This window comes from Haemorhous mexicanus, chromosome 4 (assembly GCF_027477595.1).
Source record: "Haemorhous mexicanus isolate bHaeMex1 chromosome 4, bHaeMex1.pri, whole genome shotgun sequence".
Lineage (NCBI taxonomy): Eukaryota > Metazoa > Chordata > Aves > Passeriformes > Fringillidae > Haemorhous > Haemorhous mexicanus.
This window is the reverse complement of record NC_082344.1, coordinates 32,957,298-32,971,643: the sequence shown is the minus strand read 5'-3', so window position 1 is coordinate 32,971,643 and position 14,346 is coordinate 32,957,298.

Below are 14,346 nucleotides of genomic sequence, written 5' to 3'. Positions count from 1 at the left end.
AACTGCAGGCAGCATCTCAGGAAAATCTCAAACCTCTGCTGGTGTGGGAGGCTGGGCTTCATTAAAAAGGAACAGGATGAGATTTTGTTCACTGTAGTGTTTGAGCTACGCTTTAGGGCAGGCTGGAAAAGGAGTAGTCTTCACTTACCCTGGTACTTGTTCTGTGGTGTGTAGTTTTGAGCATCTAAATTCTTCAAGACTAGGGAAAACCAAAACAGTTCTCCCCCTGCCCTGGTCAGGGCCTTCAGTTCCTTGCTCAAGTCATCACTCCTTTAGTGCAACCAAGCATTCCTAGTCTCATACATAATAGTGGATTAAAAAGGCAAATAGGCTTGCATAATGGAGAATCCAAGCCCCAAAGAACAAAACAGAAACTGAAGATATGCACAGCACTTATAGAAAAAAAATCTTTCTCAGGAACCAAACATCTCAGTAAATTATTCCCCTTCAGGGAATTTTGGCAGTAGCACAGTTTGCAAACATCCCGGCTGGCTGGTCTTTTGCAGTTGTGGCTGTCTGCTCATGTTCTTTCTCTCCTTTTTGATCAGTTATTAAAACAGTCCAGAGACCCCAGAACTCCTCCACTTAATTTGCTGTATTGCCATGAAGACATCTGCTTAACAACCTCCCGCTTCTTCTTTCAAGCAAGCCACTCACAGTCAATTTGCTGCATCTTTTGTGTGTGGGATCCCAGCGCCAGCGCACCCAGTCGTACGAGTAAATTATCTCTCAGAAATGCCTCACCATGACAGAAACCTCTCTCCTAGCAAAGATCAGCTCATCTGTGGGAAGGGAAGATGAGCTGGGAAAACAAATGGCCCAAATTTCTGACATTTTCTCTATTTTAGAAAGTTTGAAGGAGAGAACCCAGCTCTAACCAGCACAGATGAGGTTGTGGCTGCATGGCTGGCTAATCCTGGAAGGTGGTAAACTTCTTCAAATCCAAGTATCTGAATTTCATACCTGAAACTTTAAAAAGGGCCTCCACTCTTTTCAATAAGAGCACTATAATTTTCTCAGCCAGCCTTCTTAGTGAAGAGTCTAGGACAGCTTTGAGAAGAAAAACCAGATTTAAAATTCATGCTTTGTTCACACTGGAACAGCACTGAACTGAGTGAATTCTCCTGAGATGTTTACCCCAAGTAGGAAATCTTTTCCCATGCCAGAGGCCTTGGGATTACAGGATAATTAAAGTTTCTTTTTTCTAATGAAGTCAGCCTGTTAATGCCCAGAGATTTCAGTAGAAAATTGAACAACCTCTAGTTTTTATAAAACAATTATTCCGTAAGGTCTGAGACCAAGCATGATGGATCTTATGTATCTGTAAAGCCACGTGGTTTCCACAGTACAGTATTCATCATTGTCCAGTTTTGGTATTTTCTCAATGTCCAAGAAAACTGGCAGAAAAGAAGCCCTCTCAAGTGGAAAGCAGTACACAATGCCTGCTAAGACATGACTACATATCCTAGCCAGCCATATGTCTCCCAATGTATTGTTTTCCAGAACACTGTCACACAACGAGGCACATGGCTCAGAGCAGCCCTGACAGCACAAAGGGAAACTTCAGGATGACTGGAGCTTCAAGTGCCATCCCTCACTTATAGAAGGGGGACCGTCACTGAGCCTTGCTTTCAAAGAGTCATCTGTAAGAGTAACCCCTTGGGAGCAGGCAGGCTAGCAGGCACAAACCCACAATGAGTGTCTCTGCAGGCAGACAAAAGAGGCAAAGCCCTCTGGAGATGGGTTCAGCATCACTCATGACCAGCAAAGTTGCCCAGTTACCAAGATTGCTGGTGCCGGTTGTGCTTTTTACTCCAAGCGACTTAAAAGTACCCAGCAACAGGAAAATTGTGATACCTTTCATCAGTTATGGTCTGTACTGTGTGGTTGAGCAAATCTGAGTTTCCACTTGTGGTGCACAGATCTCCTCCTGCCCATGGCCCCCGATGTGCTGAGGTGTCTGCCTATCCCTGCCAGGACTCCAGCCTTGCCCATGGTGTCACAGCTGGTAGATCTTGTGTGTAGAAGTGAGGTGGCACTGTCTGTGCTGCCAGCAGTTTGCCTGTTCATATGCAGCAAGAAAAAGGCACCTGTGATGGAGCCAGGGGCAACCAGTGCCAGCACCTGCTGCCTGTGGGGTGAAAGGGCAAAGGGGCACCCTAGAGCAGGCTCCAGGTTAGTGCCTGGTGCCAGTCAGAAGTTGCTGAGTCAATATGCACGTCTCTGGAAGCTGCCTCTCCATGCACCACAGACCCTTTGCCTACTCCAGAGGCTGATGGCTGTTTCTGTGCCCTTTTTCTCTCCCAGTCCAGGAAGAGCAGATTAAAAGCATCAGCCATAGAGAATGAAGGATGTGGTCTCTTAACCACCCTCCATGGGAGTTACACTCACTGATAACATCTGGAGGCCAAAAGTATGAACTCTGTAGGACCTGTCTGCCTTGTAGGACTGGAGGGAAGGCCTAAATTGCTAACCCAACCCTACGCACAGGCAGCAGCTCCCCATCCCACCCTGGCTTCCATGAAAATCTGCAGATCAGAATGCCAGCCAGCGACGGGAACCGCTATTCCTTAGCTCGGGGCACTGTGTCAAAGGGGGAGCTTGGTTCTCCATACCCAAGAGCAACAGTGGCTGTTAAGAAATTGTGGGATAATAGCCCTTTTGATGGATGCCCGGCTTGTGCTGTTGGGATGCAGCGGTTGTGGTGGAGCTGGGGAGGGGGAGGGAGCAGAGAGGCATATGACAGTGCTGATAACAAGTGGGCTTTGTATGCTGTGGCCAGGGACTCCCACAGCTGCTCCAGTCCCCGCTCTCTCTTGAGGTAGTTTGGGTAGGAGAAGAAGCTACAAAAGCTCAAGCAAATGAGGATGACATAGATAAGATTTTAATGACTCAGCCCCTGCTTCTCTTTAAGAGATGAAACTGTGGCAGAGCACCTCTTCCTTCAATTCAAGCAAGGTCTCTAGAGGAGAGGCTTCTCTGGTGGTCTGTCTGCGGCAGTTCCTCTCGGACAGGGAATGCCCTCAAGTGGGTCTGTCCAGCTTGTTTCCTTTGTAGCTGTGTTTCCTTTCCCTGTGTAGCTGTGGTGAATATTTGGAGCCCATGCTGGCCAGGGGCCTCATCTGCTTCTTGCCGTCACTCAAAGGGTCTTGGTGATGCTGATGTAGAGTCTGGTGGTAATCTGGAGCACACTCTTGGAAAAGAGCAGGGCAGGTCATTGCCTCCAAATTATCCTGACCCAGTGTTCCTTGCAAGAAAAGGAACAAATCTGGGGGTGGGCACCATGATAGAGGATGGACCATTGGAGCACACAGCATCTGACTCCCATTAACTCTGTTTATCCCTGGTTCTACATCTCCTGTCATCACTTGATGACAGTGGTTTTTTTTGTTACGATGCATATTCTCTGTGGAATGGGAGATAGTGATTATGGCAGTTGGATACAGATTGCCCAGCAAAACCACCTCCCTCCTCCCCCAGTCGCCCCCCACCTCCAAAAAAAAGGCTGAAAAACCCCCATCCGAAACTCCAAAACTACACACACTTTGTTACAGTAATCCCTGTCCCAATAGGAGACAAGCACAAACTCCCAGCCGGCGTGTGTGGTTGCTCTTAGTAAGCTTTGGACAGCTGGAGGATTTGGGGATGGGATTAGCTAATACAATTCAGGCTCAATTAGCAAAGGAAACATGGAGATTCCAGCTCCCATCGGGACAGATCTGGGCAGGATCCCTCCAGAGGGTTAATCACAGAGCAACTCGTGCTTCATTCACAAATAACCAAGCTGCCTGCGTGTGCCATCCCACTTACGGCTGGGCTGCTGTTGGAGTGGGAACGCTCACCATTGCCAAACAGCCTCTTAGCCCTTGGACCCGGCTAACACCCGCTTTCCTGCCCATGGGCTGGGAGAGGGAAGGACTAACCGCAGCGGGGAGGGAGAGCAGGCATGCACGCAGGTGCAGAGAGCTGGCAGCCAAACAAAGGGAGATCGCAGGAGCAGATACTGGCGCTTGCAGGATACAGTCACGGCTTTCTGCGAGCAAGACCAAAGACAAGGGGAGGGGGCAAAGGAGATGCTTTCTCGTTGAAAAGATGCCGAGATGCACCAGCAATCGGATGCCAGCACTGTGTTTAAAACTGGGACCCCTGGGCAGGGCTTTTGTTGTTAGAAATGCTCTTTACTTGGCCTGCTGGGAAAAGCAGCAGGCTCACTAGGCTTCTGAGGCATTTATCAGGACAGACTTCCAAGCACCCCTAAGCACCTTGGGATGAAGCAGGACCCACACCTCTAAACAGCTTAGTGAGCACCAGCTTCCAGACTTCCCCTGATATGAGTCCCCTTGAAAAGCTGAACCAAATCCTCATGGATGCCTGCTGAGCATCCCCAGCTTCAGCTGGTTCCTCATTTCCAAAAGCTGCCCTCAAATCTCTCATCCTCAGGGTGTTTTAAAGACACATGGCTCCTCAAGAGCTGAGACACAGACTCCCTCACCAGACAGGCCTCTGCTTGCAGAGCTGGTGAACCGGTTCCCAGGGTGCGAGTTGCATGGGCACGCTCTCCCAGGCATGGATGGGTTTTGCACAGCCCTGCTGGAGACTGGCTGCTAAACACTGGCTTTCTGTGGAAAGCCCATGGGCTTGGAAAGGATGGGGGGAGGCCCCAAAGCACTTGGTGCTCTGGGAAAGGTTGCTCCTGAAGACTGAACTGATGACTGGCAAATGGCAAGATGTTAAATGATTCTTCAGATCAGTTTTCAGTCAATTCTTGACTCTGAAGACAGGAGTCAGGAATCAGACCAAAGAAGGGTGATGAGGGACAGGGCTTGAGCCAGGCAAAGCAACTGACCCGGGAGATGGAGCGAACCAGGCTTGCTTTCCCAGCCTTCCTTGGAGAGAGTAGCAAAAGTTTCACAGAGTAAGGTAATAGTCCAGTAGACTAAAAGACCAGTGCCAGGCAAACACAAAAAAATGTCAAACAGCTCTCCAGGTGTCAACTTGGGAAACAAACCCACCAGCCTCTTCCCAGTTCAGTATCTGGGACTCTCACAGAAAAAGCAGCAGCCTCTGGCACCATGGAGCAGCTTTGTGGGAGACAGCAAACACCACCTGTCCTCATGTCAGAGTACTCCAGCGTCTGACACTCCCATCATAGCCAGAAAACATACCTAGGCCTGGAAAAGCCATTGGCATGAGCAGACACACGGGCATGAGGCACTGCAGGAGCACACACTGCTGATTTCTGCCTCTCTCCAATGAGACTGGCTTTTTTCCTTGCTCCTCAGCAGTGTTTGGTGTTTGCAGGCACTGGGAAACGTTTGCTCCTTGCACTCTTTCCAATGGAGCGTGGGAAAAGCTCTCACCCTAAGCAAAAAAAACCATGGGAATTTGCTTTCAAGTCTATTCTTCTCACTCTCTTTCTCTCCAAGTGAAAAGCCCTGAGCTGGCTTTTTTTCTTTGCAAGGCAAGTTTTCTGGCCAAGGCAAACTGGTGTTTGTCTCTCATGCTGTCAGCAGAGTGACAGGCGTCAGCGTGATGAGGGGCAGTGGCAAATCAAGCAGGACAGAGGGAGTGGCAGCAGGCTGTGTGCATCTTCTTTCTGCTCCCCCCGCCTCCACTTTTAGATAAGGGAGACAGCACATTTCAGCTTCAGCAGAAAGAAATAGGACTTATTTGGAGGGGTACTTTAATCCCAGGGGATATATAGAGCCCTTGGTTTGATGCTTGGCTCACTGAGGCAGGCAAAGAAGAATGGAAATTTAGCATTGAAAAAAAAATAAAGCGGAGGCTTCCCCCTCTGCTTCCTAGATCTGGAGTGAGTAGGTAGTGAGCAGAAATAGAAAAGCATCCTCCCCTGTCAGGAGGAGGACCAGGGTTTCACCCATCCTTGATCCAGCTGCCATGTGATGGATCTGCCCTGTTAAGGCAGCCCCTGTGCCAGCACCTGACACACAGGCAGCAAGTGCTGTCAGCCCTGTGTGCCGAAATCTCCAGAGGGCTGGCATGCAAACATACACCAGTTCAGCTGCCCACTCCTTGCAGCACCCCAGCCTCCAGAGAGCTGGAAGGAAGCACTTCCCACCCCACCACCAAATGTCTGACTCTTCTCCTGGCCTCTCCACCTGCACAGGAGGCCTGGCTATGTGAGTCTGCAGGAGGGCAAGTACCTTTGGGCAACCTATTTGCAACACGGCTGGGATGGTGCAGGGAGTCAGGGAATTTTCAGGCAAGAGGAAGAGGCAAAGACATGCACTTCCTTGCCTTGGGGACTGGAACACCCCTTTTCCAGAAAACAAGGCTAAAGGACTCAGCAGGCGTCTGCAGAGCTGGAGACCATGTCAAACCTGAAGAAAACTAAGCCCTCAGGTAGTCCTGATTGCATCCCTGGGGCAGGCCATCACTGCAGGAAATGTGCTCCCTGTGCCCAGGGATGCTGCTGCAAGGAGAATAAAGGCACCCTGACCTCTTGCCTCTCCACACAGTCCTCTCTCCACTATTACAGGGCAACCCTGGGGAGCACCAAAAGGACGACTGTAAACCCCGATACGACCCAAGAGACACACTCTATGCCTGTGTAAAAGAGTGAGGAATACCCTTTTACCCTGAGGTTCAAGGCAGACCTTTTAGTCTTTCAAACTCCATTCTGAAAGTAACCTGATGCCCCCAGCTATTTTTCTTGTGTGAAACTCCCTCCGCAAGAGGTGCCTTAGGTGAGCAGCTGCACAGACAGCCAGATCCCAGAGGAGGTGTTTGCTTTCTCCATCTTCCACTCTCACACACCCTCTTTTTAATTGTTTGCACATCAAGAAACGACTTGCCGACTTGCCGTATTGCAGACTCCCAAAGGGAGGCAGGCATTGAACTCGTAACCTGAAACTGCCTCTCAGGGAGACAGCCAGCACCCACCTCCCTCTGTTCCCACGTCCTCTCCCCTGCTCGTCCCTGCCTGAGCAGCAGCCATGTCCTCCCCTCGCTCTGTTCAGCTCTTCAGCAGCTACACCCTTCACTGATAATGAGCACAGAGAAAGAAAGCACAGAGCTGCCATTCAGGGCCTTTCTCAGACACCAAAACATCTCTGTGCATTAATAATCCCTTTCAAAAGCCCCTTCCTTGCACACATCCCACCCTCCCCCTCTAGCCCCCGATGCTTTTCAGGAGCGACTGTGATTCATGTGAGGTGCGAAACAGCACGGTAAAATTTTAATACAGCCTGAACATGATGTGAGAGCGCTCAAATGCCTTTTAAGCAGCCTGCCTGTTTCCAGCAATGCTTTGAAGGCAAGATCGCTTCAGCGCTGTGTGAAGAGCTTCAAAGAGAATATTTGGGACTGATTTTGACATGACTCAGAGAAGGCAGGAAGCCTTCTAACACAGTTCCCTCAAAGGATGAGCACCAGCAGAAGAACGTGCAGGCTCTCACCATCCCTCCCTGCTGGGGGTTGGCCCAGCTGGACCATGTGGGAAGGCCTGGGAGGACCAGAGCTTTGTGTACCTATAGGACACCCACCGAGTACTGTGACCATGTCCCCATCTCCACAGACTGCCCCGGGAGACATTTCCCTGACCATTGGTTTTATTGCATGCTAATAGCCCTGGGGCCAATGGTCTGCCCCCAGCTGTGACTCCAAGGATTGGAAAGCAGGCGAGATTTCTCCTTGCCCCTGGGTATGTGTGATGATAGGAAAAGTATGAAAATAAGGCAAAACATTTGGATGAGTCCAAACAGAGAGAGATGCTGATAACACCCAAGGACTTCTCTATAGCCAGTAAACAAAAGGGAAACAAAACCAGTGTGCCAGAAAGTGGGAATAGGAGGTGAGTGAACACGAGGCAACAGTAGAGGAGGGTAATTCCCAGGAGAGGCTTTGGAAACTTCCGTGAGCCAGCAAACATTTCTCAGCTTTGCTGCTGTTCAGTGTTCCTTGTATTCCTGGGCTTCTCCAGTCCTGCAAACAGCAAAGTACTGCTCTTCTGTAAGGAAATGCTCTGGCCCTGGAGACTGTCATACTCAGCCTGGAGACACCAAGGCCAAAGCAAGAGGCTGAGCTCCCCATCTCCAGGTGTCCTGCCAGCTGGTGTCCAGCTGGCAGCTCCTGGTGATCTTGAATTGTCTCTGCCTCCACACCACAAGCAGAACAACAACCAAAACCACCTTGTCCAGGGTAGGGGAGGATCTGTGTTGGCACTGAAGAACTCCCACAGCTCCTTGCCAGACCATCCATTCCCATTTACATGAAAAACAAGCCCCAGTAGTACATGTCACCCAGGGCTGCATCTGTGCTGACACATCCCGAGTGTTTGTGGTTACTGAGAGAAGAGCAGCTGGAGCACTTGGCCTGGCTGCCAGGGAACAAGCACAGAGAATATCCCACCCTAAGCTGTACCTAGCTTGGGAAATCCCCAAAGGGGACTTTTTTAGAGGAAAATCAGTGGATTTTAGAGCTAAACTGCGTTTGTCAGACATATCTCCTCGGACATTTTCAAAATGGAGCTCTACAAGTCAACTGGGAAGTGACTAAGGCATGTGTACCAATTGTATCAACCTTTGACCAGAGTTTGCTCTGAGAGGGAACAGAGGCACCATCTCACCTGCAGCAGGTGAGATTAATGCAGTCATCAACCACTTAGCCTTCAGCAGGACTGGGCCAGCCCTAGAAACACATCAGCAAAGTGCCTGGGCCGAGGATGAATCTTCTTATGCCCAGTTTGTGCTCTCAAAGCTGCAGAAAGCTGCAAGACAGAGATCTATCTGCTTTCTGGAAGTCTGCTGCTCCTAAAAGGTTGCAGTCAGTAGTACTTCACAGGAGAATGGAGACAATGGAATGCAAACTGTTTTCGGTGCAGTTTAAGCAAACAGCGAAACTCAATTAGCTCAATTAGCTAATGGACACACTGAGTGTCGGCTGACACACCCATGAGCATGGGCATGGCTGCAAGGAAACGTCAGCTCGTCTGTGTGCTCAAAGCCACCGCCTGAACTAGGAGGGACAGGGAGAGAAAGCAGCCAGCAGCCCTGGGAGGGAGTGGCACATGGGGGTCTGAACAAAGGGTGTGACAGGAGGGGATCGCAAAATCACCCACCAGGCTTCAGCAAGGAACTGTGGCACTACTGTGGAGAAATCCCCCAAAGCCTCTCCAGGAACTCTCTGGCACATCTGAACACTCTTGCATGCAGGATGGGAATCAGAGATGTGTGTGCTGCTGCAGGGCTGCAGTCCTGTGGGAGGATAAATCCCATGACTGGAGTGTGGCAGCAGAGGGCTACAGGCTTTTAGGAAGGACAAAATGGGTAGATGAGGATGGAGAGCTGCTCTTCATGTGCGTGAGCAGGCGGAATGCATGGAGCTCTGCCTGGGGATGGATATGGAGCCAGCCAAGACTTTATGGACTAGGACTATAGGATGTGATGTTAAAGGTGATGTTATCATAGTGGGTGTCTGCTGGGGGCCACCTGATCAGGAGGAACAGCTGGATAAGGCCCTCTACAGAATTGAGTAATGTCAGTGTCACATTCACAGGTCCTGGTGTCCTTATGGGGCACTTCAACCACCCTGATACATGGTGGAGGGACAACATAACAGGACATGAGGAATCCAGGAGGTTCCCAGAGTGCACCTATCATATAAATTCCTCTTCCAAGTGACACAGGAGGCAACAAGGAGAGTTGCTGTGCTGAACCTCATACTCATCAACAAGGAGGGGCTCAGAAGTGAAGGTCAAAAGCAGCCTTAGCTTCAGTGACCATGAGATGGTGGAGTTGAGGATCCCAAGGGAAGGGAGGAGGGTGAGAAGCAAGTTTCAGGAGAGTAGATTTTGCCCTCTTCCGAGGTCTACTTATAAGAGTCCCAGGAGATGAGGCCCTGGATGGAAGAGGTGGGGAGGTGAAGGGAAGGGCAGGTAAAAAATCTGGTTAATATTCCAAGTTCATGAGGCCTTCATTCCAACAAATGTATAGCCAGGTAAAAGTGCCAGGAGGCCCATGTGGATGAATAAGGAGCTCCTGGCCAAACCCAGATACAGAAAGGAAGCCCATGGAGGGTGGAAACCTGGGAGGAATACGGGAACATTGTTTGAGCATCCATGTCCAAATTCAATTCCAGTTGGACTTTAGCCTTCCTAACTCCAGATGGTGAGGTGGATTGAAAGCAGGATGAATGGCCTCACCCAGAAGGTGTCAGCTGAGGGTAGGAAGTCTTGTTGGATGCCATTCAGTGTCAAGACTGGGTATGATCCTGTCTAATATCCTCATTGATGATACGGATGACAGGGTAGACTGTGTCCTCTGCAAGTTTACTGGTGACTCTACTCCCAGGAAACTGGGAGGAGTGGCTGCCATTCAGAGGGACAGGCTGGGGAAATGGGTTGACAGCAAATGAACTTCAGTGACTTCATGAAGTTCAACAAAGAGAAGTGGAAAGTAAATGCATCTGGAAGGAAACAGTGCCAGGCATCGGTACACCCTGTGGACCACCCGTTTGGAAGGCAGCTTGTCAGAAAGGGCCTGAGGGACCTGGTGGACACCAAGTTGAACATGAGCCAGCAGTGCACCCTTGCAGAAAAGGCTAACAGTGTCCTGGGCTGCCCTAGGAGGAATGCTGCCAGCAGGTGGAGAGAGGTAATCCTTGCCTCTGCTCAGCACTGGTGAGGCCACTCTGGGTGTATTGTTTCTGCTCTGGGCTCCACATTACAAGAGAGACATGGCATGAAGATGATGAGGGACTGGAACATTTTCCCTGTGAGGAAAGACTGTGAGAAATGGGGTTGTTTAGACTGGAGAAGACTCAGACTTATGTAAATACCTGAAGGGAGGGGACAAAGAGGGTGAAGCCAGGCTCCCTTCCGTGGTGCCTGGTGACAGGACTGGAGGCAATGGGCACAAACTGAGGAGGTTCCGTATGAACACCAGGAAATACGTTTTTATTGTGAGAATGACTAATCACCAGCACTGATTTCCCAGAGAAGTTGCACAGACTCCATCTAAATTCTCATACATGATGGAGGCTGACCCTCTGGAAGGCAGCTTTGTTATAAGCATGGCTGAGCACTGGCACAGTTGTCCAGAGAGAGGCTGTGGAATGTCCATCTTTGAAGGTATTCCAAAGCTGACTGGACATTGCCCTGGACAGCCTTCTCTGGGTGGCTGTGCTTGACAAGGGCAATTCAACTAGATGACCTCCAGAGGTCCCTTCCACCTCCAGCCATTCTGTCATGGAGTGAAGCAATAACCCCTCACAGAGGACACACTTATACCACAGGACTAAGCCAGTTGATGCTGCTGGACAGCCACAGAGGGGAGGGACACTACCCCACATGGGGTGGCAGAGAGAACTGGTTGAAATGTTGCCCACCAACAAAAAAGCCACTTGAGACCTGAGGTCTGTAATGCCTTACAGGCTTCCTGGCACAGAGGGTGTGGTGGCTAAGGATACAGTCCAAGGAAACATAGAGGTACAAGAAGGTACAGCAATACTGAACAGATCTTCCCCCTGAAACCCACACATAATTCCTAAATGGTTATGCTACAAACCAAGATGAAATCTTCCTGTTTCTTGGAACAGAATCATTTGATAGTACTGTTGTGCCTCATCTAGAGCCCACAATAACATTGCTACCTAAGAATACCCAAGGTGCATAAAGGCCATAGAATTATAGAATTGTTTAGGTTGAAAAAGACCTTTAAGATCATCAAGTCCCAGGGGCTATGTTTACTGAGATAAAATCTGACTTATCAAGAGTAGCATCAGACAAACCCAGTCCCCCTTGGTATTTTATCACTGGACAATGATTTATGGAGCAGTCTAGGAGCCAATCCAGCCAAGGTAGAAAAAAGCAGGATCAGAAATGGATCCTGTTTGGCTTTGCAGCTGTATCTGACATCAAGTTGAACATCTCTCTGAAAGGTCAGCCCTGCTAAGACAAGCCTGCTGGCACAATATTGCACTAAAGGCACCAGCCACCAAGTGGAATTCTCTGTCTGGGGTTATAGCAAAAATCTCAGAACCAAAGGGAACCTCTACCATTGAAAAAAAATATTTCTAAAAACAAGCATCAGGGATGGGTACCAGTCTCTTCCTGAGTGGATGAGAAATTCTTGGACCCTCTGTGAGATTTGCAGCTGCTGACCCTGTCTTCTAGCTATGTGGGCCTGTGTCCCTCACTGAGATGGCAAAAATTTGACCGGGAGTGGCTGCATATGTTGTGGGTGAAAAAATTTTCAGAGCAGCTGAGAGTTGGAATTTGTGCTATGAGTAAGATGAGCTCCTACAGAATGAATTAGCAGATGTTTTAGGTGATTCATTGTCTTCTGATAACTGCCCAGTTCCGGAGGCATTGCTGGTATGTGAAAACAAGGTAGGTCTGGATGAATCAGAGGGCCGAGGGAAGAATACTGGTGGTAGTTAGCAAAAACATGCCCAAGTTTATTCAGGGACCAAGCTGTAAACTGCCATATTTTCCAAGGTCTGCAGTGAACTTCCTGGAAAAAAATGGGTCTTCTTTGCTGTCTGATTTGGGGCGTGCCTTGGGAGCAAGGCCATTACTCCATCCTCCAAAGACAGGCAGTGGCGTGAAAGGCTAGAAGAGCCAAGCTGAACCATCTTTGCATGATACCTTCTGCCTACCCTCGAAAAACATGCCCAGTGAGTGCTCTGTGCCAGGTAGCACTGGTGCTGCCTGGATAATCCTGGGTGTCTCCAAAAGATGGGAGTAACTTTTCTTTCATCTCTTGTTGAGCTCCAAGACATCTCCAGATTTTTTGGTCATTATTTCTCTACCAAGCACCTAAACTACAATAATTTGTTTGCATCCACAATTGCCATATTTCACATCTTGAGTACCCACAGGCTACTTTGGAGAGGACAGATTAAGGGTCTGTAGGATAAAGAAGAACTTACTGCCAGCTTATACCTACATTGCCACTGGCTTTCCACTTTAAACCAAAGAGTCTGCATTTGTCACAGAACTAAAAGGAGCAGAAAACACAGAGGACTTTTCAATGTAGCTCAATGGCCTTGCATATGTCCCAGAGCAAACTTTGTAATTATACTTTATCCTAATTACTGCTGCAGTAGCAAAGACAGTAGAACAATAGAACAGGCACCAGCTCCCAGGGCATCCAGGCAGTCCAGGTTATGGGAAAAGTTGGAAGTATTCCCAGCCCTACTACTAAATCCCAAATTCTGGTGCTCAGGAAGCTCAGCAACATGCTTGCAAGTTCAGACATTTCAGTAAGGCTATTCCAAATGCAGTGACAGGCCTGAGGGAAGAAGGCAAGGCCAGCTCTCCTGCATGTGCTGTGTTGCCATTGTACCTATGGGTAACATGAGGCCACCTTGCAGAAAGAGAGGGCTGTGGTGTCCAAGTGCAGTGCAGATGTGCTCCTGATGTGAGAGAATAACACAGCTTTGGTATGGATTGAATATTTTCTTTTGCAGACCCATAGCAGCATTGTCTGGAAGAGCCCTCCCCAGTTTCTGGTCCAGCCTGCCTCTGGGAGCAGGACTGTTCCCAATGCTGGGGCAAGCCAGGTGGTTTTGTCTAACCAACACTACCAAATCCCCAAAGGTGACAGGCCAGCTCTGCTCTGAGGAACTGTCCCAGGGCTGCCTCCCCTCTTAGGGGAGATTTTTTTTTCCCCTAAAATCCCAGGGCTACAGTAGTAATTCCTTGCAACCAGCTTTTTATAAAAGGGAGGGAGAGGGGGGAAACAGAGCAAAGGAAAGATCTGAGAATTAGCAAAGCTCAAACATTTGCAGGTGGCCTTAGACTGAACCAGTTAGCTCTGTGCCCTGTGCTGGCTTCCAGTGAGGAGACAGCTTATGTGATGGACATGAGAATCAACACTGGGAGAGTGAAGAGGAAGGACCAAGAGGTGGGTAAGATCATCACTCATTCATTTGAGGAAAGCACATGGAAGAAACTGATGGCTCTGCTGCCTTTTGTGCATTCAGGTTCCACATAAAAGTTGAATCTAGAGGTGAATATCTCACTGAAGAGATCCATTACCCTCCACAAACCACCAAGATACAATGATGTTTGCAGTATCTCTCTTAGGCACCTACAGCCAAACTCCTGCCCTGGCATTCAGCCTTAATGATGAAGAGAAAGGGGTCGGGAAAGGAGGCAAGATTGTGAAAGAAGAGGTTAATGAACTTTCAGCCAAGTGAACTGTGTATGAGCTACAGCAACACTCATTATCAGAGGAGGAGCTGTCTCCAGTTCCCAAACCATACTCTCCAAGACCTAGTGGAGTGGAAACAAGGAAATGGCACAGAATAAGCACAGCATCCTGTTTAAAAGGCTTAAAGTCAAGTTATAAGATCCATAATTCAGTGTCTAGAAAATTGAGC